Here is a 25,651-nt window from a genome sequence, read left to right on the forward strand (position 1 = left end):
CACCTTCGTTTAGTCTTTATAATTACTTTATCTGATCAATTTCTGTGGTTATGAAAGCTCATTTAAATTTACTGCTAGTATATTTTAGTCTTGTAGTGTTTTTTTTAAATGCATTTTAATGTATGTATTGATACATTAATTTGCTCTTGTTTTCCAAAAGCAGACTATGATGATGTGGAGGAGGATCCAGGAAAACAGGCAGGAGCTGTATAACTCAAACCACACACTGCTTCAAATCCTTTCAAAGCTTTTAAAGTTTTAGCAATCTTACTATATAAGTGTCAATTTACAGTCTAACAGTGTTCTGTTATATTCTGTATTAAAATATACAATTGCACTTTTTGACAGAGAAAAATGCTTTGCGTTCATGAACCTTTCATAAAGTGCTTGACTTTTTCCAGATGCTTTTACAAATCTTTTCTATTGTGTAGCCTTAGAAATCTGAGAGAACAAAAACCTGTCATTTTCTGACATTCAGTTACTCTGTATAAAGATAATTGTGTTGAGTTCAGATAAATCCGTGTATCATTCGTCCTTTCCATTTTCAATTGATACATGAAAATCAAAAAATTAAAATCTGATTGTTTTTTTTGTTATTTGATTTTGAATCAGAAACGAAAAATGAAAATTGTCTTGTATTTCATATTTTAAAATTTCGTTTTGGATCAAAAATACACAATTGAAAAGGGTCCACACAACAGAATCTGTTTTTAATATTTAATTGCTGGGTTGTGCGTCACCCGGAATTTTTTCTGCGAGCAAATAGGCGGGCTTGTGTATCCCCTGGCAGTTTTTCTGTTATTGTATTACGCTATAATTGTTAATAAAGCATAAAAAAAGAAAAAAGTTAGCGACACTATGGCAGCGCTGGAGCCACACTCCACATTAATCATGGAGTTGTTCAAAACCGGTATGACACACGCTGAAATTTCCTGCACACTGAAGCAGATGAATATCGTAGACTGCTCGGAAAGAAGCATCAGAAGATGTTGTGCTGGACACGACCTAAAGAGAAAACTATGGAAAGCCATAACAATTGAATAGGAAAATAAATTATATATATACATTTTCTTATGAAATATTATATATTGTTATGAACATCTGGCCAATTATTACTCCCATTATGACAATTCTTTTTTCAACATGCTGTCCCAACAGCAACACATTAATATGCAAATTAGATACAGTATAGATACACTGTGTTTAATGGGAAAACCAGTTTATGGAAATTTTTACAGACATATTGCATAAAACAAAATGGTATATCAAATAATTTTGTTATATATTTTATAACATAGTTGAGACTCATCCTTAAACAAAGTTTAGAAGAAAAAGTTTAGAAGAAAAAAATCACCAATATTGGTGATTTAAAAAAAAAAATCCCATTGTTTTTGCCTTTTTGATGTCTATTCATGCAATTTTATTTTTAGGAAAAAAATATGAATAAAATATATTTTTTCAAAAATTTTATTTTTCCATTTTTTTCTAATGCTGTCTAAACAATGTAATGACATGAAAAAAAGCTTTTTTGGGGGGGTCTCAGGAGGATATAGCGGACACATGACAGAATCGGGCAATGAAGTCAGCACACGCTTTTGACGCGTGCCATTTTGAGAACACTACAGAAAGAGCACGTTGTTTTCGCCTGTGTGGATACTTCAAAAGACGTTTGCTCTGCCTGTTTGGTTTACCTAACACGTTCAGAACGTGCGTTTTGTTGGACTCCAAACGCACGTATTCGACGCCCATTTCCTGTTATGATAAATGCACGTCAAAAACGCGCGTTCCCTTTCAGGAACGTCGAGCTGCGTCCGAAGACGCTATGGGAACGCTCTCAGCGTCATTCCGCTCTGAATATCGTATGCAATCAGTCCAATAGAAGGGCGAAGCGTCACGGGCGGGGTGACGTCACGACCAGGAAGTATATAAGCACGTGAGGCGGCACCCGCGTTAGCTTTCTGTCATTCAGCAAGCGCTCTGTGTGTGTGTCAGTCCAATCTGTCTTGTGAGTCTTATTTACTGTTGTTTGTCCTGAGTGAAAGTGACAAGAAAAAGCCTAAAGCTAAGACCAAGGCAGGGGGTGATCTCAGATCACGTTATAGGTTGTGTGTTAGTCCTTGCCCGCGCTGCATTACGGGTGAGGACACACATGATCTGTGCGTGGTCTGCCTGGGTGCGGAGCATGCGGCAGCGGCTCTCGAGGGAGCCGTTTGCCCGCACTGTGAGCGGCTCTCGCTGCGCACACTCCGCACCCAGAGGGCTCTCTTTGAGAAGGGAGCCTTTGTGAGCGTCCCACGCGGTGCTGGCCCCGCTTTTGCCGAGGCAGAGCGGCGGCTGCACTCGTGGGGTTCACAGGCTGATTTGGCGGACGAGAGTGAGACGGGAATTTCCCTATCTCCTCCCGTAACCGCCAGATCTGGTGCCCCGTCTCTTGAGGGAGCGGTTCCTTCCTCTCGAGACGAGGGCTCGGAGCTCCGTCTCTCGTCCTCTGAGGAGGCTGAGGCGTCGAGCGCCGACGAGGGTTCGCCGCCCACACCCCAGTACGAGGAGCTTTTAGAGGTGGTTACTAGGGCAGTGGCCAAGCTTGACATCAGTTGGCCCCCCGAAAAATCAACAAAGCCGCAGCCAAGTCTATTAGATGAGCGTTTTCTGCGCTCGTGGCAACCACCTCACCGCAGGAGCCTTCCATTTTTCCCCGATCTCCACGCTGAGGTGTCGAGATCATGGTCGAGACCGTTCTCGTCCCGCCCGTTCGTCCCCGCATCATATTATTATGGCAATGTGCGGGACCTGGACGCGTGCGGGTTGAACGGACGCTTGCGAGCTATCTGTCCCCGCTCACGGCGTCGTCCTTGAAGGCTCCTACCCTGCCTACTAAGCCTCTGCGCACGACTTCATCCTTAGTGGGGGTATGTGGCAGCAGGCCAGGCCGGTGCGTGTCTGCACACCATGGCGGTGTTACAGGCGTACCAGGCCGAACTGCTGAGAGAGTTAGATGAGGGCGGCGAGGTTAGGCCAGAAGATATTTCTGAGCTGAGGAAGACTGCTCATCTTGCCCTCCGCGCTACCAAGGAGTCGGCCCGTGCCATCGGCCGCTCCATGGCAGCTATGGTGGCGACGGAGAGGCACCTGTGGCTGAACCTGTCTGAAATTCAGGTGAAAGACAGGTTCTGCCTCATGGACGCCCCGCTTCAGCCTTCTGGTCTGTTCGGCGACGCAGTCAGCTTGGTCGTCGACAGATTCAGGAGGCTCGTAAGCAGGCAGAGGCATTTCAGCGGTTTCTCCCTCACCGATCTCTAACTCGGGGGACTGCTGGGCGGGAGCAGTCCCCTCCGCATACCAGCTCCTCGTACCGTGCTGCGCAGAAGCAGAGCGTGGCCACTCGTGCTCCCCCGCGGCGGAGCCGAGTGTGGCGGCGCTCTGCGCCGAGTACCTCTAAGCCGAAGGCTGATCTTCGGGATACCCTTATGGCTAGGAGGTCCTCGGCACACAAGTCCTGATGGGCGTGCTCCAGGACTTCGGAGGGCGGCCCCTACTGGGGTGGAGCGGCTTACACCGCGGTACCCGGTGACCGTCTCCCCTCGGTGCCCTCCGGGGATCTGTCTGTCAACCCTACAGTTCCAGGGCACAGTAGGTCCCAGCGAGTGCTGTTCTCAGAGTTCCCTGCCGGTTCTGACTGCGGGCCTGAGAAACTCGCCTCAAGCGCCAGAGACCACGTCTTCCTCCGGAGAGCCGCAGCAAGACAGTGGTCTGGCCATATCTCTAACACCAGAGGTCAGTCTCGAGAGACTGATTCCCTTAGTAGATCATCTGGCGGCCTGGCAGCGGCTGCCAGATGTGTCTCTTTGGGTCCTGCGGACGGTAGAGCGTGGTTATTCCATCCAGTTCGATGGGCCACCTCCGCCGTTCAACGGGGTTTGCGTGACTACGGTCCGCCCCGAGCAGGCTCTGGTTCTGGAACAAGAAGTCGAGAATTTAGTGAGGAAGGAAGCCATCGAGTTGGTTCCTCCTCACGAGACTCATGCCGGCTTCTACAGCCGATACTTCATTGTTCCAAAGAAGGATGGGGGGCTGAGGCCCATATTGGATCTGCGAGCTCTGAACCGCTCAGTCAGAAAGCTGAAGTTCAAGATGCTTACAGTCAGGCAGATTATATCTCAGATCAGGTCCGAGGACTGGTTTGTCTCGATAGATCTCAAAGATGCCTATTTCCATATATCCATCCTTCCCTCTCACAGGAAGTTCCTGAGGTTCGCTTTCGAGGGCAAAGCGTATCAGTATCGGGTTCTTCCTTTCGGCCTAGCACTCTCACCCCGCACTTTCACCAAGTGTGTGGATGCGGCACTGGTCCCGTTGCGACTGCAGGGCATCCGCATACTCAACTACATCGACGATTGGTTGATTCTCGCTCAGACAGAGCAGTTGGCGGTTCGGCATCGAGATGTCGTTCTCGCCCACATGAGAGAGTTGGGGTTGAGACTCAACGCCAAGAAAAGTGTGCTGTCTCCAGTTCAGAGAACCACTTATCTAGTCGTGGTGTGGGATTCGACCACGATGCAGGCGTGGCTGACCCCTGCTCGGATCGAGTCGATTCTCACGGCAGTCAAGAGAGTGCGTCAAGGCCAGCCATTCACTGTCAAGTAGTTTCAGAGGCTGCTAGGGCTTATGGCAGCAGCGTCCAGCGTGATTCCTTCTGGCCTGCTGTACATGAGGCCCCTACAGTGGTGGCTCAAGAACAGGGGGGTCTCCTTGAGGGGAGACTCGCTCCGCGCTGTCAAAGTGTCACGCCGTGGTGTCCGTGCCTTAGACATGTGGAGAGATCCTCAGTTCTTGATTCAGGGCCCGGTGCTGGGAGCTCCGTGTCTCCGTATCTCGCTAGCGACGGACGCATCCCTCACTGGTTGGGGTGCGGTCATGAGTGGCCACCCTGCCCGTGGTCTGTGGAGTCGACGCCACCAGTCGTGGCATATCAACCTGCTAGAGATCCTAGCTGTGTTCCGTGCACTCAAGCACTTCCTCCCGGACCTAAGAGACCGCCATGTGCTGGTGCGCACCGACAGCACGGCAGTAGTCTCTTATATCAACCACCAAGGAGGTCTGAGGTCGCGCCCCTTGTACAAGCTGGCGCGCCAGATCCTGGTGTGGGCCCAGGGCAAGCTCCTATCCTTGTGAGCTATTCACATCCCTGGGCATCTCAGTGTGGGAGCAGACGTTCTGTCGAGGCAGGGGCTGAGGCCCGGGGAATGGATGCTTCACCCAGAGGTGGTGAAGCAGATCTGGAAGGTCTTTGGCCAGGCACAGGTGGACCTCTTCGCCACTCGAGAGTCAGCGCAATGTCCCCTCTGGTTCTCTCTAGCTCCGCCAGCCCCGCTGGGTCTGGATGCTATGGTACAGACGTGGCCGAGGCTGCGTCTGTACGCCTTCCCCCCGATCGCTCTGCTCCCGGGAGTTCTGGAGAGAGTGCGGCGGGACGCGGTCAGTCTACTGCTAGTAGCACCTTTCTGGCCGGGCCGAGTATGGTTCTCGGACCTGATTGCTCTTCTCGACGGCACCCCGTGGCCGGTGCCTGTCAGAAGAGATCTCCTCTCACAGGCAGGGGGCACCATTGTGCACCCCAGCCCGGAGCTATGGAAGCTGTGGGTATGGCCTCTGAGGGGGCGCAACTCGTAGCTTCCGGTCTGTCAACTGAGGTTGTTGAGACCCTCCTTCAATCCAGAGCTCCCTCTACGAGGAAACTGTATGCCCTGAAGTGGAAACTCTTCACTTCCTGGTGCGGAGACCGCCAATTTGACCCAGTTAACTGCCCAGTTGGTACAGTGCTGGAGTTCCTGCAGGCCCGGTTCTCCGCAGGGTTAACCCACTCCACGGTTAAGGTCTACGTGGCTGCTATTTCGTCATACCACGCCCTTATCGATGGCCAGTCAGTGGGCAGACAACCCCTGGTGATACGTTTCCTCCGCGGTGCGCTGAGGCTGAGGCCCCCGGTGCGACCACGAGTCCCTACGTGGGACTTGGCTGTGGTATTGGAGGCTCTGAGTAGGGCGCCGTTCGAGCCTCTTGAGGAGATAACTGATAGACTCCTCACTATTAAGACAGTCTTCCTGTTGGCCATCACCTCTCTGAGGAGGGTGGGGGACCTTCAGGCTCTTTCTTCGGCCCCTTCTCACATTGACTTTGCGCCCGGCATGGCGAAAGTATTTCTCTACCCCCGTCCGGGGTATCTTCCTAAAGTCCCGACAGTCGTACCACAGCCGGTCGTACTGCAGGCCTTCTGTCCTCCTCCCTTCAGGGAGCCTGACCAGGAGAAGCACCACTGTGTGTGCCCAGTGCGAGCACTGGGCGCATACATCCACAGAGCTGCCCTGTGGAGAAAGACGGACCAGTTGCTGGTATGCTATGGTCTGCCTAAGAGGGGTCTTCCTGCTACGAAGCCCACTCTTAGTAGGTGGATTGTGGATGCTGTTAACCTTGCTTACGAGGCCTCTGGGCTTGCCCATCCGCTGGGAGTCAGAGCGCACTCAACTAGAGGTATGGCGGCCTCAAAGGGCCTTTGGGCAGGTGTCCCAATACGGGACATCTGCGACGCTGCGGGATGGTCCACGCCCCTGACCTTTGCGAGGTTTTACAACCTTGATGTCCGAGCCACTCCGGGCTCCTCTGTCCTCTTGTCCTGACACAGACAGGGACTTGTCAGTATGGAGGCGTTGGTATAGCGTTCCCATAGCGTCTTCGGACGCAGCTCGACATTCCTGAAAGGGAACGACCTAGGTTACGTTTGTAACCCAGGTTCCCTAAGGGAACGAGAGCTGCGTCTCACAGCCATACTTCCGGCATCCCTGCCAGCGCTTGCTTCATGACATGGAGCTAACGCGGGCGCCGCCTCACGTGCTTATATACTTCCTGGTCGTGACGTCACCCCGCCCGTGACGCTTCGCCCTTCTATTGGACTGATTGCATACGATATTCAGAGCGGAATGACGCTGAGAGCGTTCCCATAGCGTCTTCGGACGCAGCTCTCGTTCCCTTAGGGAACCTGGGTTACATACGTAACCTAGGTCGTTTTTGGTGACTCCAAAGCGCGCGTCAAGAACGCGCGTTTCATAGGAAATCACACGTCCACGACGCGCATATGCTGTCAAAGAGCACGCTTTTAACGTGTCAGTGTGCAATCAGACGCCCGAGCAGGCGTTTATGAATACTTTGGCTTTCCATAGTTTTCTCTTTAGGTCGTGTCCAGCACAACATCTTCTGATGCTTCTTTCCGAGCAGTCTACGATATTCATCTGCTTCAATGTGCAGGAAATTTCAGCGTGTGTCATACCGGTTTTGAACAACTCCATGATTAATGTGGAGTGTGGCTCCAGCGCTGCCATAGTGTCGCTAACTGTTTTCTTTTTTTTAAGCTTTATTAACAATTATAGCGTAATACAATAACAGAAAAACTGCCAGGGGGTACACAAGCCCGCCTATTTGCTCGCAGAAAAATGTCCGGGTGACGCACAACCCAGCAATTAAATATTAAAAACAGATTCTGTTGTGTGGACCCTTTTCAATTTTGTATTTTTGATCCAAAACGAAATTTTAAAATATGAAATACAAGACAATTTTCATTTTTCGTTTCTGATTCAAAATCAAATAACAAAAAAAACTATTTTTTGATTTTCATTTTTTGATTTTCATGTATCAATTGAAAATGGAAAGAACGAATGATACACGGATTCAGATAGTTCACCATTCAGCTTCAACCCATCATTAATGGATTACAGTATCTTCAACTTAATAAATATCAAAATACCATTCACTGATGGTTCACTGTTAATATTTTTCTAAAGGACATTAGAAAGTCACAGTGGTCGAAAGAGCTCAACGCGCCGCAACTTCAGAAAACACATGCAAATAGAAATAGCTCCAGAAAATTAAGAAAACATTTTCATCATCTGACAGACTGCAAATACTCCCAACATAAACAAAAAAAGAAACACGCAAGTAGCACAGACCACAATAAAATGACCACTGCAAATGAAAATTAACTTTTTTTTTTGCGTTTTGATTACCAAAATTTAGTAATTTTAGGGCTGTGGTTAATTTTTATAAAGGAACTTGTGAAAGTAAGTCAGCCACAGGATGTTAAAATAAATTTCACCTTTCAGGGCAAATACTGACCAGCATGTCCCAGCCGTGTGAGTCATTTGATTTCTGTAAAAATAAAATATTTCTGTGCCTATTTGCAGTGCGTTTCTGTTTTTGCAACACATTTCTTTATTGTTTGTGTTGTATTTGCAGTGCGTGTGTTGTCAAATTTATTAAAGGTGCCATAGAATGAAAAACTGTCTTTACCCTGGCATATTTAAATAATAACAATTCTGTACATGGAAATGACATACAGTGAGCCTCAAACACCATAGTTTCCTCCTTCATATGTAAATCTCGTGTATTAAAAAAGACCACTGAAAAACAGGCGAATCAGAACATAACACCGACTGTGACGCAATAGTCGGGATCACTACGCCCCCAACATTTGCATAAACCCGCCCTTGTTCTAAGCCGGCCGATCTTGTGAAACACCACGGCCGTTCTGATCTTGTGAAATGTGTGGTAAGTACTGTTGCTCCATAATGTAAACATTGTGTGATCGCGTCTGTTGAAAGTGAAACTATAACGCGATCGATGGATCCTTCAAAAGCAGTTTCAATGCCTCGCATATTAATAACGGCTCCCTGATGCCCGCGTTTTATATACAGTATAATTACCCGACGATATAACTGCGAGAGAAAGTATTTAAATATATATTTTCGTCCCTGTGCTTCCTTCTTGCTGATGAGCCGTACTGTGAAACAGCCAATCAGAGCAGAGCTCAACATTGAGCAGCACTGTGAAACAGCCAATCAGAGCAGAGCTCATTATTATTCATGACCCTGCCAAATAAGCCAATAACAGACCGTTTCATTCTAGGGAGAAATCCTAGGGTTGTAAATGGACATGTAAAATCGTTTCTGGAGATTTTTTGCCCTTACCTAAGCCACATACCTTCTGTGTAGATATCAGAGAACAATTTAAAATACTGTATCAATGCATTCTATGGCACCTTTAAGATGTTTTCTTAATTTGCATGTGTTTTTTCTATTTGCTTGTGTTTTTTTTTTATTTTCATTTGCAGTGTGTTGAGCTCTCAATGGAAACTAATTCAGTAAAACGCAATAGAACTTGTGCAGTCTGAATTAGATGTTGCTCAATCAGGAAATAAAATATATCATAAATATATCATATCAAAATAGGCTATATCATAACTTATTCAGAGAAATAATGCTGACTGTGTACAGATTTTAAAGACATGAAGCTTTGTTTTCAAGATAATGAGATCATAATTTACCTATGAATATATGGACTTAGAAACTCACTATTTGTACTTGTGTAGAGTCCAAGTGAGTTTGGTGGGTGGCAGTATCTCTGAGCTGCTGAGTGATGGAGGACGAGGTTCATCGTGATGGTCAGTGAGGAACAGTGTGTGATGATGATTCTGCAGTTCTGTTATTATATAATCCATTTCTACAATATATTTTTGCTTTTTATTTATTTTTCACATTGTTCCTTTAAGGGCTATAAAGACAAAAATGTCACTTTTTCAGTTTAATGTTACATTTAAGAGCTTATAATGTGTGTGAGAATAATGTTCACACTAAACAATGATGATGTCTTCATTAATGGACAGCGCTGGACGAGTTACACAGAACTGCATTAAATATTCTTCTTTTATGTGTATTAGTTTAAAGGTGTGTATAACCCAAACGACCAGATGAAATAGAGACAAAGGAATTTTAATGAACTGAGGAAGTAAAAAACACACTGCCACAACCATAAAACATCATCATAACATCAGCACAAGACCAAAACTAAAGAAACTGTAATATATGCTTGCAGGGAGTAATCAAAGGAAGAGAAGTGTGTGAGTTAATCAGGGACTTACCAAAACAACAGAACTGACACGTGACAATTAGTGACATAAAGATAGAGCAAAATATTAAATACTTCTGAAGCAATGTTTATAAAATGTGTTGCTAACTGTTCAAAATCCTAAAAATGTTCAGATTTAAATTCAATTTAGTAGTTTGTGCATCACTGATCTGTCATGAACTGAACTCTTGAAGACGGTGTTGAGTCGGCTCATAACTGGCTGAAGTGAAATGGAGACCATATGACTCAAATTTCTTATTGGGGACAGTGAAGATAGACTGATACCCACCTGAGACCCTTCTCCACAGGACAGATGCTAAAGCAGATATGTTTAGAAGTTTATATCCCTTCTGCCCTTGACGGTAGGAAGAAGTGTGCTTAATGTGCACTTATTATACATCAAATTAAAGGCCACTTAAGTATATCTAAACTGAGTACTCACTTTATGTTTCTTAACACACTTTAAGTGCACTTAAAAATGTGCTTTGTAATATCGTGCAATTAAGTTTTACTTAAACTTACACTTTAAATCAAAATTTAAATAAAAAAAAAAAAATGTTTTTCATGCTTTAAAGAGGTAATGTTAATGTATTGATTAATATACTAAAGCACATGTAAAATAATTGACTTTCATTTCAACTGAAGTGCGTTTTCCAAAATTTAATTTTTTAATGTATTTTGAAAGTGTTTAAAAATTATAATATACACTGTGTGTATTTTTCTTCTAAACTTCATTACAATAAAAAAATTAATAAAAATGGATTGTACTAGAAATGTTTTAGTACACTGGTAATTTAAATTTAACAGATTAATGTTTTAAAATTCTTTCAAAATTAAGGCCCATTAAAAATCATTAAAACAAAATTAATTTAATTTAAATTCTGTCTCGAGATATCTCAACATATCAAGAGTTGGAAAATAAGAGTTTTTTCTGCATAAACGATTATTGTGAGAACCAAATAAAATTATGATAAATATCACTGCTAGTGTATTTACGTCATTCTGTCACGCTGTATCAATTATAATATATTATAGAAGCAGACAAAGAGTAAAATGATGTGCTGTGAAATGAGGTATACATGAAATTTTTTTATTTGTAGCTATAATGCATCTGTAAACAAAGAAAATAACAGTTTCTGTCCAGAAAAATATTCAAGAGTAAGAATCTCCCTCCTGTGGAGACACAAGTATAAGACTCTTGTCTGCTCCTCTTTACTATAAGAAGTGTTTTGCTGCCATCTGCTGGATGAATTACACAATGCAGTATTAAACACACATCTACAGATACAAATGTATTTGATATAATAGGCCTATCAGATGAATATCTCTGGAATAGAAACCAATGTTTATTTACAAATCTTGTCTGAATAGCTCTCTATTTGTTGTACATAAACAGTCCAAATCATTTTATAACTTTATTAAGTAAAAAAAAGTTAATTGTGCTCTTGTTAGAATATCATAACATTGTAGTAAAGTTCCCTTATGCACATTATATCCAAAATAACTTTAAATCAACGATCGTCTTCACAGATACAGAGCTGTTCCCATGATAATGATGGGATACCGCATCAGAAAGACATTTACTTTCAACAAAAATTAAGGAAATAATGAAAATGTTGAAAAAAAAAAAAGTATCGGGTAGGGTTAGGGAATAGGTGTAGGGAGGGCTTTATTGTCCCAATAAGGTGTCATCCATTAAATAATTTGAATTAAAACTATAAGTATTGACCCGAATATAAGACCACCCTGATTATAAGACAACCCCCCCCCTTTTCCATATGTACCTTTTGGAAAAATATATATATATTTTTTTCTAAACCAAATCTTGATGGTTTTTTTTCTCTCTGTATTTTTCCTATTTTAATTTTCGTTTTGAAAGTATAAATACTGGTAAAATGTACCAACAATGACATTTAAAGATATACACTCTTTGATATACCATAAAAATAACAGGTAGCCCATCTGAATTTAGGCTGTATGTCTCATATTAGCCTACCAAAATGTCATCAACAGTAGAAGTGAAAACATATTGTAGTCTTCAAATCTGGGTACTGTCTTATGTTTTAAAATCACTTACAGAGGAAGTTTGTTCTCATCAGGCTAACATGACAGTCACGACTCATGCCGCTGTAAACATTTTCTTTTTATGATGTTTTCTCTCGCGATCTTTACAACACATTACATTACATATTTCACACGTCACACGTTTTATGCGTTTTTGGCGCCTCCTATTGTTGTTGGGTGTTGACATGACATGTTGACATTATTGACATGTCCGCGTTTTTTCAGATGTATTTCCAAGAAAAAAAACATCGTGTTATATTCGGGTCAATACGGGTAATTTACTCTCAATACGTTATTATTGCGTACTGTTTTATAATTTACTAAAATTCTGAGGTGCAGATAATCGCCACTATTTGCAATAAATAGCAGAAAATCTTGCTATTTTAACAGTGTAAACAGAAACTATAGCTATTTGCACTTAGTGTAATTATATCGTTAAAAAATACTGCTATTTTCACTTGGCGTAAATAGCCACTGCCAAAAATTTATGGAAATATTAATGAACTGTAGGCTAATTATTAGGATTAATCAGAATCATTAAATGATGTATAATTCCCATCCCTAATTAATACGCTGTCATTCCATGAGAGTTGAGGTTGATTCTCATCCTTTTCCATCTAGAGTTTAAAGAGATCAGGTTAATTGAGGGCTGTGAAGGGAATGTGGAGGTTTTCTACAATGGATCCTGGGGTAATGTGTGTTACAACCAGATGGACAGAGACACAGCGAGTCTGATCTGTCAAGAGCTGAACTGTGGAAGATCTGGCAGTGAACCCATTTATTCAGAGGGACTGAAGACTCATAATTGGCTTGATAAACTTAATTGTCGATGACATGATTCCACTTTATGGCAGTGTCCATCTTCACCCTGGGGACAGAATGACTGTGTGAAGTCGCCAATATCACCTGCTCAAGTGAGATGATATTTAACTAATTTAAGATGGTTAGAAATTGTTTTGGTTGGTTAAATAGTATTTTTCTGTCTTTTAATTATTTTGTGCTATTCAGTGGTAAATGTTGTGTCACTGTGCTTTAACTACAAATAGTACACAGTAAAAACACAGTTACTGTGGAAAAACAAGGTAGCCTACGTGGTTACCGTGTTTTAACTACAAATACCACATTAAAACATGGTAAATGTGCGGACTTTTACATGATCCCTTTCCCACCACAGGCTAATTTCAAACAAATAGCACACAGAAAACTAACTTTATAATGCTGGCGGGGTCCGCTTGAATGATCTGAACGTCAAACATGTTGAAGTAATGGACAAACAGCGTAAGTTACAGTATCGATATTAAACACGACATCATTTCATTCATAAATACGGGTCACTTTACGAGATGGTTGTAAACTCTACCTGTGTGTGTCTCAAAGTGATCACAAATCCATATCTTTATAGCAATAAAACACTTCGAATAGGGACAGTTTAAAACGCATTTTAAAAGAAACCCACAATGCATTTAGGCGAAAGTTTCTGTAGCATCTCCTATTGCCCGCTAATTTAGAGAACGCTCATATGTGTCGTATTTGAGGATAGTGACACGACCTATACACAGTCTTATGAGCTGGAGGACTAATGTTGAAATAATCATATCAACTTGTGACTGCTGTAATGCAGTGTTGGGTTTAATGGGGTGGGTTTAATTGATATGCAGTGCTTAATTATTTTATCATCCATCTGTATTCAATATCTGTTTCACTGTTCACAATTTTAATGTGAGAAACTAATATGCCACAGCCATATCCACCTGCAGCCCAAGACCGGTTGCCCACTGAAGCTAAGCAGGGTTGAGCCTGATCAGTACCTGGATGGGAGACCTCCGGTGAAAACTAGGTTGCTGTTGGAAGAGGTGTTAGTGAGGCCAGCAGGGGGTGCTCACCCTGTGGTCTGTGTGGGTCCTAACGCCCCGGTATAGTGACGGGACACTATACTGTCAAAAAGCACTGTCTTTCGGATGAGACGTTAAACCGAGGTCCTGACTCTCTGTGGTCATTTAAAAATCCCATGGCACTTCTCGTAAAAGAGTAGGGGTGTAACCCCGGTGTCCTGGCCAAATTCCCTCTACTGGCCCTTGTCTATCATGGCCTCCTAATAATCCCCATCCACTTGATTGGCTCTATGACTCTCTCTCATCTGCACCTGTAGCTGGTGTGTGGTGAGCGCACTGGCGCCGTTGTAGTGTGGCTGCCGTCGCATCATCCAAGTGGATGCTGCACACTGGTGGTGGTTGAGGAGAGACCCCCCACATGATTGTAAAGCGCTTTGGGTGTACAGCAATACACAATAAGGCACTATATAAATGCATCATTCATTCATTCATTCATTCATTCATATATTAGTATTGTTATTATTATTAATATTATAATTGAAATACAACAAAATGACATATTCTTATATTAAAGTCCATGGAGAAAACTGAAAGAGACCACTGTTATGCAGTGAAGTCAGTTTCACATGAGTCAGGAATTATTTTGAAAGGGCTTTGTGCACTTTCCTCTTGGTAAACTTAAAAAAAAAAAGAAGCTTTTTCATTCTTGGTCTTAGGTTGAGTTTTGTTTGTGTGTATATGTGTTGCTAATATATGTAAACATTAAAAGACTATTTTTTGGACATTCAGTTATCAGTGCTTTTATCTTGTCACTGCAGGTGTTGATGCTATAAATAAACTGGAGAATTTCCTGTCTCCTGTAAGTATCATGTATGTGTGTATACATCCCCTCAGTGAGGCGTCTTGTTGTGTGAGGAGGAGGAGTTCATCAGCTCTGACAGTTTTGATGTATATATTTATATATGGTGAAAGTCAGAAAAGCATCCTCTGATTTGTCACTGCAGTTGTTTGATGATTTCCTCTGTTGTGTCTAATAAGGTAATAGCGAGTGTGATTGGAGGGTGTTGGGCCTCGTTCTCTCTCATTAAGCGGATGCCTGTGCTTCTGTATCTTCAGTGCGGAGAAGCTTGTACTGGGTGTTGAGTTTTTCATGCTGAGGATGAGGATGATGGGGAGAGGCTTGACACTCATTTTACTGATTTCAGTTGTAATACTCATAGCTGGTAAGTACATCTGAAATCAAAAAAGTTATTTTTAGAAGGGGTCGGGATTGTGTTCTTTTGTCACTTAAAATTAAACTGTACTGTAATGTGTTGTTTTAGATGACAGGGTAATTGCATTTGCACAGTATGTTGAATTTGATCCTGTATTGCTTATAGCAGACATTTTATCTCTCTCTGTTTTTTCTCTCTCTCTCATGGAGTCTCAAAATAATGCTAATATTCATTATAAGCACATGTCTCGGCCCCTTGAGTTGGATGGCAGTGAATTTCATTGCACATTTGGAGTCACTAGAATATCTAGGTCAATACTCTGTTGTGATAAACATTAATTTGGAAATATCACTGACAGAGATGTTATTTTGAATCAGTCCCATGAACATTGTGTCCCAGTTTGTGATTCTTAAACTCTCTCATCCCTTCATCTCTCTCTCATTGTCTCTGTTCAATTTTCAGACAGTGTGAATGTGAGGTTGGTTGGTGGTCACAGTCGCTGTGCTGGTCGAGTGGAGGTTCTTCATAGAGGTCAGTGGGGAACAGTGTGTGATGAGGAATGGGATATGCCTGATGCTGCAGTGGTGTGTAGAGAGCTGGACTGTGGAGAACCTGTAGATGCTCTGCGGGATGCTCATTTTGGACAAGGATCAGGACCAATCTGGATGACTTTTGTCTTGTGTACTGGATCAGAGTCCACATTGAAGAACTGTGAGTCATTTGGATGGGGTAAAAATAACTGTGATCATTCTAAAGATGCTGGAGTCATCTGCTCAGGTAAAGTATTTTACCTATTATTTTATTCATATCTATATACGATTTTTGTGCTGCCATTCTGACTTCTAATTTCTAAAGAAGTTGATTTTAAAATGTTGACAATAATAAATATTTTTCATATTTGCGTTTTCTGTGTTTTCCTTTTGTATTTTTATATTATTTATTTACTCAAAGACCAAAATTATGTATAAATCGTGATCTTGAGGATCCATAAATGTTTGGGTTTTTTTTAACTAATCTGTGGGGTTTTTTATCTGTGTCCTTTCAGGAGTCAGGCTGGTTGGAGGTTCTCGCTGCTCTGGGAGGTTAGAGATACTTCATGATCAGACGTGGATGTCAGTGTGTGGTGCTGCCTTTGACCAGCAGGGTGCAGAGGTTGTGTGTAGAGAGCTGGACTGTGGGGCTCCTGTACAGGTGCTGGGAACAGCTGCTTTTGGCAAAGGAGACACTCGGATGTGGACACAAGAGATTCAGTGCAGAGGAAATGAGTCTCAGATTCACCTCTGTCCAACAACACCATCAGTCAAAAGCAGCTGTTCTCAGAAATACATCATTGGTTTGGTGTGTGCTGGTAAGGATTCACAATACAAAAGACCTTAGTCTGGTAGGGCATATTTAATGTTTGAGGACTGACAGGAATCTATGTTCAATTCAATATGGTGTCTAAACTGATTAAGGTCTAGAGCATATTTTATTTTATTGTAAAATTTTAAATGGACACTTAATTTTCTATTGCTCTCTCTTACATTCAAAGACAAAATAAATGTGAGGTTGGTTGGTGGTCACAGTCGCTGTGCTGGTAGAGTGGAGGTTCTTCATAGAGGTCAGTGGGAAACAGTGTGTGACGCTGGTTGGGATTTGGTTGATGGTTTTTTTTATCTGTCCAGCTCTCTACAGTGGTGTGTAGAGAGCTGGACTGTGGAGAACCTCTGGATACTCTGAGTGATGCTCATTTTGGATCAGGATCAGGACCAATCTGGATAAAAAATGCATTGTGTACTGGATCTGAGTCCTCACTTAAGAATTGTGGATTTGCACCGTTGCTTTATCGTGACGACTGTCTTGATAAAAATGCTCAAGTCATTTGTTCAGGTAAGCTAAGAATCCTGTCTTATAGTACAAAACAGTTGCACCAAAAGCAATTGTAATGTAATTTTCCACCTTCTCTTTGACCATACACACCGTTAAAATCAGACTGTAATAATCAGGGGCCTTGTTAAAAATAAACTTCAGCAGCTTGTCTCTAACTTTACATTCTAATGTAATAAATGTAGCAGGCACAACAAATAACACTACAAAATTTGAAGACTTCAAATTTTAAATTTAGATTTTCTGTTGCTTAGGAATAGTAGTATATATTCTATTTCCTCCTTATTACCTCACTGTGACTGGGCAGACCAATTTTCTTACAAACAGACATGTTTTGTAACAAATACACATGACATGAGATCATTTACATGAAAATGTGACTGGTCATGTGTTAATGTATTCAGATATTTTACATCCATAGTGAATATCTTTTTTCAGAGGATAAAGAAAAATATAATTTTCCATAATATGGAAATATCACAATATTTTTTACATTTCTTATGATTGATTCATTTACCAATAAATACAGTGTACCAGTCAACTTAAATGTTGCTTTTTCAGAAGTCAGGTTGGTTGGAGGTTCTCGCTGCTCTGGGAGGTTAGAGATACTTCATGATCAGTCGTGGATGTCAGTGTGTGATGCTGCCTTTGACCAGCAGGATGCAGAGGTTGTGTGTAGAGAGCTGGACTGTGGGGCTCCTGTACAGGTGCTGGGAGCAGCTGCTTTTGACAAAGGAGACACTCAGATGTGGACACAAGAGATTCAGTGCAGAGGAAATGAGTCTCAGATTCACCTCTGTCCAACATCTCCATCACATCAAAACAACTGTTCTCATGAAAATGATGTTGGTCTGGTGTGTGCAGGTTTGGGCCTTTTTAAATAAACTGCAATAAAATGTAATGTTCCTAAATACAGACTAAATATTAGTTTAGTTTCACTATAGTTTTTTCTTTTTTGAAACCTTTTTAAATTCCCTCTCTGTTCATTGTATAGGCAATATTAGAGTGAGATTGGTTGATGGTAACAGTCGCTGTGCTGGTCGAGTGGAGGCTCTTCATAGAGGTCAGTGGGGAACAGTGTGTGATATTGGTTGGGATTTGGCTGATGCTGCAGTGGTGTGTAGAGAGCTGGACTGTGGAGAACCGGTAGATGCTCTGGGTGGTGCTCATTTTGGACCAGGATCAGGGCCAATCTGGTCACATTTCAAGCTATGTAATGGATCAGAGTCAACACTGAAGAGCTGTGCATCAATAGAAGTGTTTTTTTTATGACTGTGATCATACTAAGGATGCAGGAGTCATCTGTTCAGGTAATCTGCCCCAAACATCATCCTATTTTTACTGATGATTCACCTGCCTCAGAGGATAGTTCACCCAAAAATGAAAATTCTTTCATTATTTACTCACCTTCATGACTTTTCCGACCTGTATTACTTTTTCCTGTGGAGCACAAAAGGCACTTATTTCACTTTCGTTACATTGAAACGAATGCTAGGATATTCTTTAATTAAGCATTCACTTTTTGTTTTCCATCAAGAAAGAGAGAAATAAATATATACAAGTTTAGATTATGGATGTTTGATATGTATTGTTTATGATAAAATTATTATTTTAACGATGTGCAAGCTGACAGTACACCACTGTTCAAAATTTTGGAATAGTTAAGATTTTTTAATGTTTTTGAAAGAAGTCTTATTACATTTGATGAAAAATACAGTAATATTGTAAAATATTATTACATTTTAAAATAACAGTTTTCTATTTTAAAATATAATTTATTCCTGTAAAAGCCGAGAAAATAAATACTTTTATTTAGCAAAGATCCATTAAATTGACCAAAAGTGACTGTAAAGACATTTATGTTGCAAAATATTTCTATTTCAAATGAATGCTGTTCTTTCTTTTTTTGAACTCAGAGCTCAAGCCAAGCCTCTGGTTTGATTCTCTTGTCAAAGACAGCAAGCCAAGTTTGCTTACCATTAACTATTAAGACTGGATGGGCAGGGGAACTTGTGAAATTAGGTTAGAACAATTGCCCTTATAAAGGTCAAAATGCCCCTGGAAATCAATTTAAAGTGAGCTGCAGGAGTACAAGAACATGCTAATAATAAGCACTTTTACAACATTTTTGAAGGATGGAATTTTTTGTCTAAATTGCATAGCCCTAGTTTGGATTGGCATGAGAGTGGGTAAATTATGACTTTCTTTTCTTTCTTTCTTTCTTTCTTTCTTTCTTTCTTTCTTTCTTTCTTTCTTTCTTTCTTTCTTTCTTTCTTTCTTTCTTTCGTGTATGTGTGAACTAATCCTTTAAATGAACCCTTCTTAAATCATCTGAATAGTTTACTGTGATTCCTTTTCACAGTAAATGTTACTTTTTTGGTAATAACGACAAGCATTACACATTGAAAAAAAATAGTATGAAAACAATTGTCAATTGCTTTTTTTTAAATAATTTTTTTTTAAACGTTTCTTCTTTTGTATTACTTCAGATGTCAAGCTTATTGGAAACACCAGCTGCTCTGGGAAGTTAGAGATACTTCATGATCAGACGTGGATGTCAGTGTGTGATGCTGCCTTTGACCAGCAGGATGCAGAGGTTGTGTGTAGAGAGCTGGACTGTGGGGCTCCTGTACAGGTGCTGGGAGCAGCTGCTTTTGACAAAGGAGACACTCAGATGTGGACACAAGAGATTCAGTGCAGAGGAAATGAATCTCAGATTCATCTCTGTCCAACATCTCCATCACATCAAAACAACTGTTCACATAATAATTACCAAGGGCTGCTATGTGCTGGTGAGAATTAAAATAAGGCTTATTATTAAAAAATACCCTACTTTTATTTGTAGCCTCTCTCTCTCTGTATTCTTCTGTCACTTAGATAAAAAAAATGTGAGGTTGGTTGATGGTCACAGTCGTTGTGCTGGTAGAGTGGAGGTTCTTCATAGAGGTCAGTGGGGAACAGTGTGTGGTGATTTCTGGGATTTGCCTGATGCTGCAGTGGTGTGTAGAGAGCTGGACTGTGGAGAACCTGTAGATGCTCTGGGTGGTGCTCATTTTGGATCAGGATCAGGACCAATCTGGATGAGTGCGGTAGTATGTACTGGATCAGAGTCTTCACTGAAAAACTGTGGTTCATCAGGATGGAGCCTACATGCCTGTACTCACAATTCTGATGCTGGTGTCATCTGTTCAGGTAAATATAAATAAATATAAACGCATTGTGTGTGTGTGTGGGTGGGGGGGGGGGGGGGGGGGTTTCAGGCAAACAAAACTTGTTGCCAGTGTATTTATGATGACACAAAGAATAATTGTGTTTTGTTTGGAAAACTGTATATATAAATTGTTGTATTGTTAGGGTATTTAACTATCATGTGTTTTATTCACTGTCAGCTAGCATTTGTTTTTATGTGCTGTAATGAATTTTATTTAAACAGGTCATACACCACCTCGACTTGTTAATGGATCTCACCTGTGCTCTGGGAGGCTAGAGATACTTCATGATCAGACGTGGATGTCAGTGTGTGATGCTGTCTTTGACCAGCAGGATGCAGAGGTTGTGTGTAGAGAGCTGGACTGTGGGGCTCCTGTACAGGTGCTGGGAGCAGCTGCTTTTGGCAAAGGAGACACTCAGATGTGGACACAAGAGATTCAGTGCAGAGGAGAAGAATCTCAGATTTCATTCTGTCCAATATCATCATCACATAAACACAACTGCACCGGTGACATTATGGGACTGATATGCTCAGGTTAAGTATCAATATTCAGTGTCCCATCTTTTGTTTTTTGACACAATGCAACTTGTCAGCTGCCAGCTGCATTAAATGTTGTTTCTGAACCTCTATGTTCTTTATACAGGTTACGCTGAGGTTAATCTAGTAAATGGTTCAGACTCCTGTTCTGGTCGAGTTGAACATCAATACTTCAGTAAATGGGGCACAGTGTGTGATGCATGCTGGGATATGAGAGCTGCCAGGGTCCTCTGTAGACAGCTGAATTGTGGGATTGCTGTGTCTGTTGTGGGATCAGACTGGTTTGGAGAGGGAAGTGGTGAAATCTGGGCTGATGTGTTTGATTGTGACGGGAATGAAACAAAACTCTCAGAATGTTCCATCTCTTCATGGAGTCGAGCTGAATGTTCTCATAGACAAGATGTTGGAGTCATCTGCTCTAGTGAGGGGATTTTATTGAAGAAAAAAAAAAGGTACATAAATCCCCTTGCAATATCCTAATAAAATGTCACATCTTCTCCTCAGATTCCTCTCTGGCTCTTCATGATGGTCTGGTGCGGTTGTCTGGAGAGAGGCAGTGTGAGGGGGAGCTGGAAGTTTTCATCCATCAGGTCTGGAGGAGAGTTCTGCTGGACTCCTGGAGTCTCACTGAATCCTCTGTGGTCTGCAGACAGCTGGGCTGTGGCTCTGTGCTCAACTTCTACGGCTCCTCTTCATCCAGTCCTGAACACAGTCATGAGTGTGTGACGGGCTTCCAGTGCTCTGGGAGTGAAGCTCATCTGGGGAACTGCAGCTCTCCACAAACTCTCAACTGCCGCTCCACACAACAGCTGTCAATCACCTGCCTTGGTGAGAACAACAACATCTGGGCAGATTCTTCAATTGTTAGTGATCAATAATTTGTTTTTCTTTCTCTGAATATCAGGTCGTGGGTCCATCAGGCTGGTGGGTTCTGGGGGAGACTGTGCAGGGAGGCTGGAGGTTTTTCACAGCGGCTCATGGGGGACAGTGTGTGATGACTCCTGGGATATTAAAGATGCCCATGTGGTGTGCAGACAGTTGCAGTGTGGAGTGGCCCTCAGTAAATAGCAGGTACCAGCCTGGTTTGGTCCTGGTTCTGGACCCATATGGCTGGATGAGGTGGGGTGTGAGGGGAATGAGACGTCCCTGTGGAGCTGCTCTTCTCCAGGCTGGGGAAAACATGACTGTCAACACAAGGAGGATGTAGGAGTCGTGTGCTCAGGTAAACATGCTGCTAAATTGTTTACATTCAAGTTAAATATACGGTTTTACACATTTCAACATTCGTGTGTCCGTTTTTGTGATTTTAAAATGTAATTTTTTTAATGTAGAGTTTAAAGAGATCAGGTTAACTGAGGGCTGTGAAGGGAATGTGGAGGTTTTCTACAATGGATCCTGGGGTAATGTGTGTTACAACAAGATGGACAGAGACACAGCGAGTCTGATCTGTCAAGAGCTGAACTGTGGAAGATCTGGTGATTTGTCTGATTCTACATCAAGAGTGAAATCAGCTCCTAACTGGCTGGATAAAGTAACATGTCGACCACATGACTCCACTTTATGGCAATGTCCATCTTTATCCTGGGGACAGAATGACTGTGGTGAAGATGAAGTGGCCAAAATTATCTGCTCAGGTAAAACAGATACTTTTTCCATCAGAAAACAATACAGTTATCCTTTAGCATTAATGCTTTGAGAAGTTGTATGGAATCCATATTTTATAATATTGTTGTTACAGAACAGGAGAGTCATGAGTCTCCTCGAAGCTCTCTGACATGCTCCACATCTCTCCACCAGAGACGGTGTTCACGTAAGTTCATTAAATGGAAAAAACATAAAAATTATGAATTTTGTATGCAACCTAAGGTAATAGTGTTCTAATATGAGGCACCAGCAGGATTTCGTGTTTGGGTATACAAATAATTACACACATACTCCTGTGCAGACGCTGCTGTTCAGACAGTACTCTGCTGGTAATTAATGTTTCCTTTTTTGTGATGTGTGTGTTTTAGATCATTTTCCTCTCAGACTGAGTGGAGGGGTGGGCCGGTGCTCTGGGAGGCTGGAGGTGTATCATAACGCTGTGTGGGGCTCAGTCTGTGATGATCAGTGGGACATCAGCGATGCTCAGGTGGTCTGCAGGCAGCTGGGTTGTGGCGCAGCACTGAGGGCTGATGGGAATTCAGTCTTTGGTGCTGGTGAAGGTGTTGTGTGGCTGAACAGAGTCGAGTGCAGAGGGAATGAGATTCACCTGTGGGACTGTCCTCTCTCCCTGAAAAACCACACTGACTGCTCCCACAAAGAGCACGCTGGACTCACCTGTGCAGGTCACAGCCGAACACGGAATAAAATTATTAATTTTATGATCTTTTTATGTATTCAAACAAATCATAAATTTGAATGTTTGGGTCTGTTTTGACAGATTTGACAGATTTGTCAGTGCCCACTACTCCTGCCACAACAACATCAGCTTCTTCTCCAGTTTCTCGTCCAGTGCGCCCAACATCAGTCTCTCCTCCACAAACTCCTCCAGCAGCGTCTCTCTCCGTCCCCCCAGTGCTTGTGATTGTACTGGGAGTTGTGCTCTTACTGCTCTTAGTGCCACTGCTTATACTGATTCAGCAGAACAGAGTGATGAGGAGAGGTAGGAGAGATCCAGAGACTGTCATATTGTGTCTTATTCAGTGTGTGATCAGTCATGTGTTGTGAACTGACAGCAGGTTTGTCTGTCTACACTCACAGCTCTCTCTAAGAGGAGACACAGGACGACGACTGAGGCCGTTTATGAGGAGATTCAGCACAGACCCACTAATAGACACAGTCTTTTCACTCAGAGGGGTGAGTAAGCATTTAATGTGTTGAGATAAAAAGTGGAATAATTTCACTAAGAGGGGTAAGTGGAGTAAATTGCATAGATTCATTTGTGGGATCTTGTGTGTATCGTTTGAAATTATATAGTGTTAGTTTTATCAGATCCAAAGGAAATGGGGAATTTGGCTGATTTGTGATTGTGAATGTGTCTGATGGTTCTACTTCTCCATAACAGGAAGTGTTTTTTCTGAAGAACAGCATTATGGGTATCAAGATGCTGATGAGCTTGATTCAGGTTAGAGACTGAAATATCATAATGTTACCTGCTACATATAGAAGCATGTATGTATGTTAAATTAATTAAAAGCATTCATGTAGCAAGTTATCTTAGCAGAGATTCAATTATAAACCATTTAGCACATAATTCAGATTAGGTATTATTATTAATAACAGCACTAATAATAATAGCATTTCTTGTGTCTATTTGCCTCTTTATGATAAATCACTTATATTCCTCATTTGTAAGTCGCTTTGGATAAAAGCGTCCGGTAAATGAATGAATGTGTCACACTATGCTTTATAAAAAGCACAAAGATGAAGATGAATGTTCCAAAAGTCTTTAAACCAACACAATACAAACACAGGGTAGCTTTAGCACAGATGTAACATGGACGAGGCCAGACAAACTGAACTGAAGCCGAGAGAACTTAATACACAGTGCAAACAAGGTGATTAGTGGCAAATCAAATCATCAAATCTTTAACCGTGAAAACACAGGCAGGGAAATAGTGCAAATGCAAAACAAATTCCAGACTGAATGACACTGTGACAAAAATGTAAATATAATAATAAAAAAAAAAAAAAGAAAGTGTTAAACTTGGCTACTATAATGAAATCAGCACCACTGTAGGCCCAACAGGTCAGTGACTTTGTTAACTGATCACAGGATTTCACTTAATTGTATTTGGCATGTGAACAGTAAACTTAGTTTCTGTTATTTCTTTCTGTATTATTAAAAACATTTAGGAGAGCAACAAATCACACCAGAGGATTATGATGATGTAATCACTGCTGGTTGGAGACATCTTGCTAAAGGTTAATTTTAAAATTATTTCTACAGTTTTAAACACTATATATTTAGATACATAAAATTGTAATTTCTGACATTTATGAATGCATTTCATTTTTCATTATTTTGTTGTAGATGACTTACCAGAAAACTATGATGATGTTGTCACTGTACCGCAGTTCTCCAATGATAAAGCAGGTGTGGGATTCAAATTATATACTTCTATATTGTAAAGTGTCTGTCAGTCCTCTGTTGTGTGTGTCTTGTGTTTCCACGTGCTCCCTGTGTTTTCATGCCCATATTTGGTTTGTTTCCTGTCCTCGTTTCACGTCATTAGTACTTTATCCTTGTCCAGCCATGTTCGTTTATTTACCTGTGTATTTATAGTCCTGTGTGTGCAATGTTATTTCGTCTGGTCTACTTGTTACTCCCCGGTGTTTGATGTCTGTGTTTGCCCTGCCCTGTCCTGATGTCTAAAGTAAAGTATGTTATTTGAGTTACAACGTGTTCCTTGTTCCTCCCTGCTGTATGCACCGTGACAGTGTCATGTAAAATATGAGGACTATTTTTTTGTTATTGATAATATACATTAATATCAGTGGGTGTTGAGGAGGAGGAGGAGAATGATGATACAAAGAGGGAGTATATGAGTGACATGTATTGATACATTAATTTACTTCCGTTTTCTAATTACAGACTATGATGATGTCGGGGAAGGACTGTGTAACTGAAACCACACCAACTGCCTCAAATATTTTTAAAGCTTTTTAGTGGTCTGCAGAGTTTAAGCAATCCTATATACTGTTTGTTTTAGATGCAATCTAATGGTTCATTATATTTTGTATTGAATTTTTTTTTTTAGTTTTTCTTTGCTTTGATCTTTGCTTTCATGGCCTTTTCAGAATGTTTGAATTTGCCTTTCCAGACATTTTTACACATTGTGCAGTTTTTGCAGCTGCACAGGATGAAACCATTTCTATCACGTAGCCTTAGAAATTTGAGAGAATAAAAAAACAACAACATTTTTTCCCAACATTCAGTCAGTTTGTATATTGGATATTGTGCTATGATTTCAGATTCATAAGTCTGTTTAGAT

The 25,651-nt window shown here is 41.7% G+C and overlaps 1 pseudogene across 1 annotated transcript in view; it reads left to right on the forward strand.

Moving 5' to 3' along the window:
- Positions 1-858: 858 nt before the first annotated feature.
- Positions 859-25,651, forward strand: part of LOC306859022 (antigen WC1.1-like) — a 38,717-nt pseudogene continuing 13,924 nt past the window's right edge. Inside the window, exons 1-16 of the transcript in view lie at positions 859-910; positions 12,637-12,783; positions 15,524-15,838; positions 16,107-16,205; positions 17,489-17,785; positions 19,805-20,119; positions 20,361-20,672; positions 20,782-21,096; positions 21,180-21,542; positions 21,580-21,897; positions 22,007-22,309; positions 22,688-23,002; positions 23,107-23,319; positions 23,418-23,513; positions 23,722-23,781; positions 24,691-24,753. The product of the transcript in view is annotated as an antigen WC1.1-like (transcript). The remainder of the gene's footprint in view (positions 911-12,636; positions 12,784-15,523; positions 15,839-16,106; positions 16,206-17,488; positions 17,786-19,804; positions 20,120-20,360; positions 20,673-20,781; positions 21,097-21,179; positions 21,543-21,579; positions 21,898-22,006; positions 22,310-22,687; positions 23,003-23,106; positions 23,320-23,417; positions 23,514-23,721; positions 23,782-24,690; positions 24,754-25,651) is intronic.

The sequence above is a fragment of the Barbus barbus genome, assembly GCF_936440315.1.
Source record: "Barbus barbus genome assembly, chromosome: 39".
NCBI lineage: Eukaryota > Metazoa > Chordata > Actinopteri > Cypriniformes > Cyprinidae > Barbus > Barbus barbus.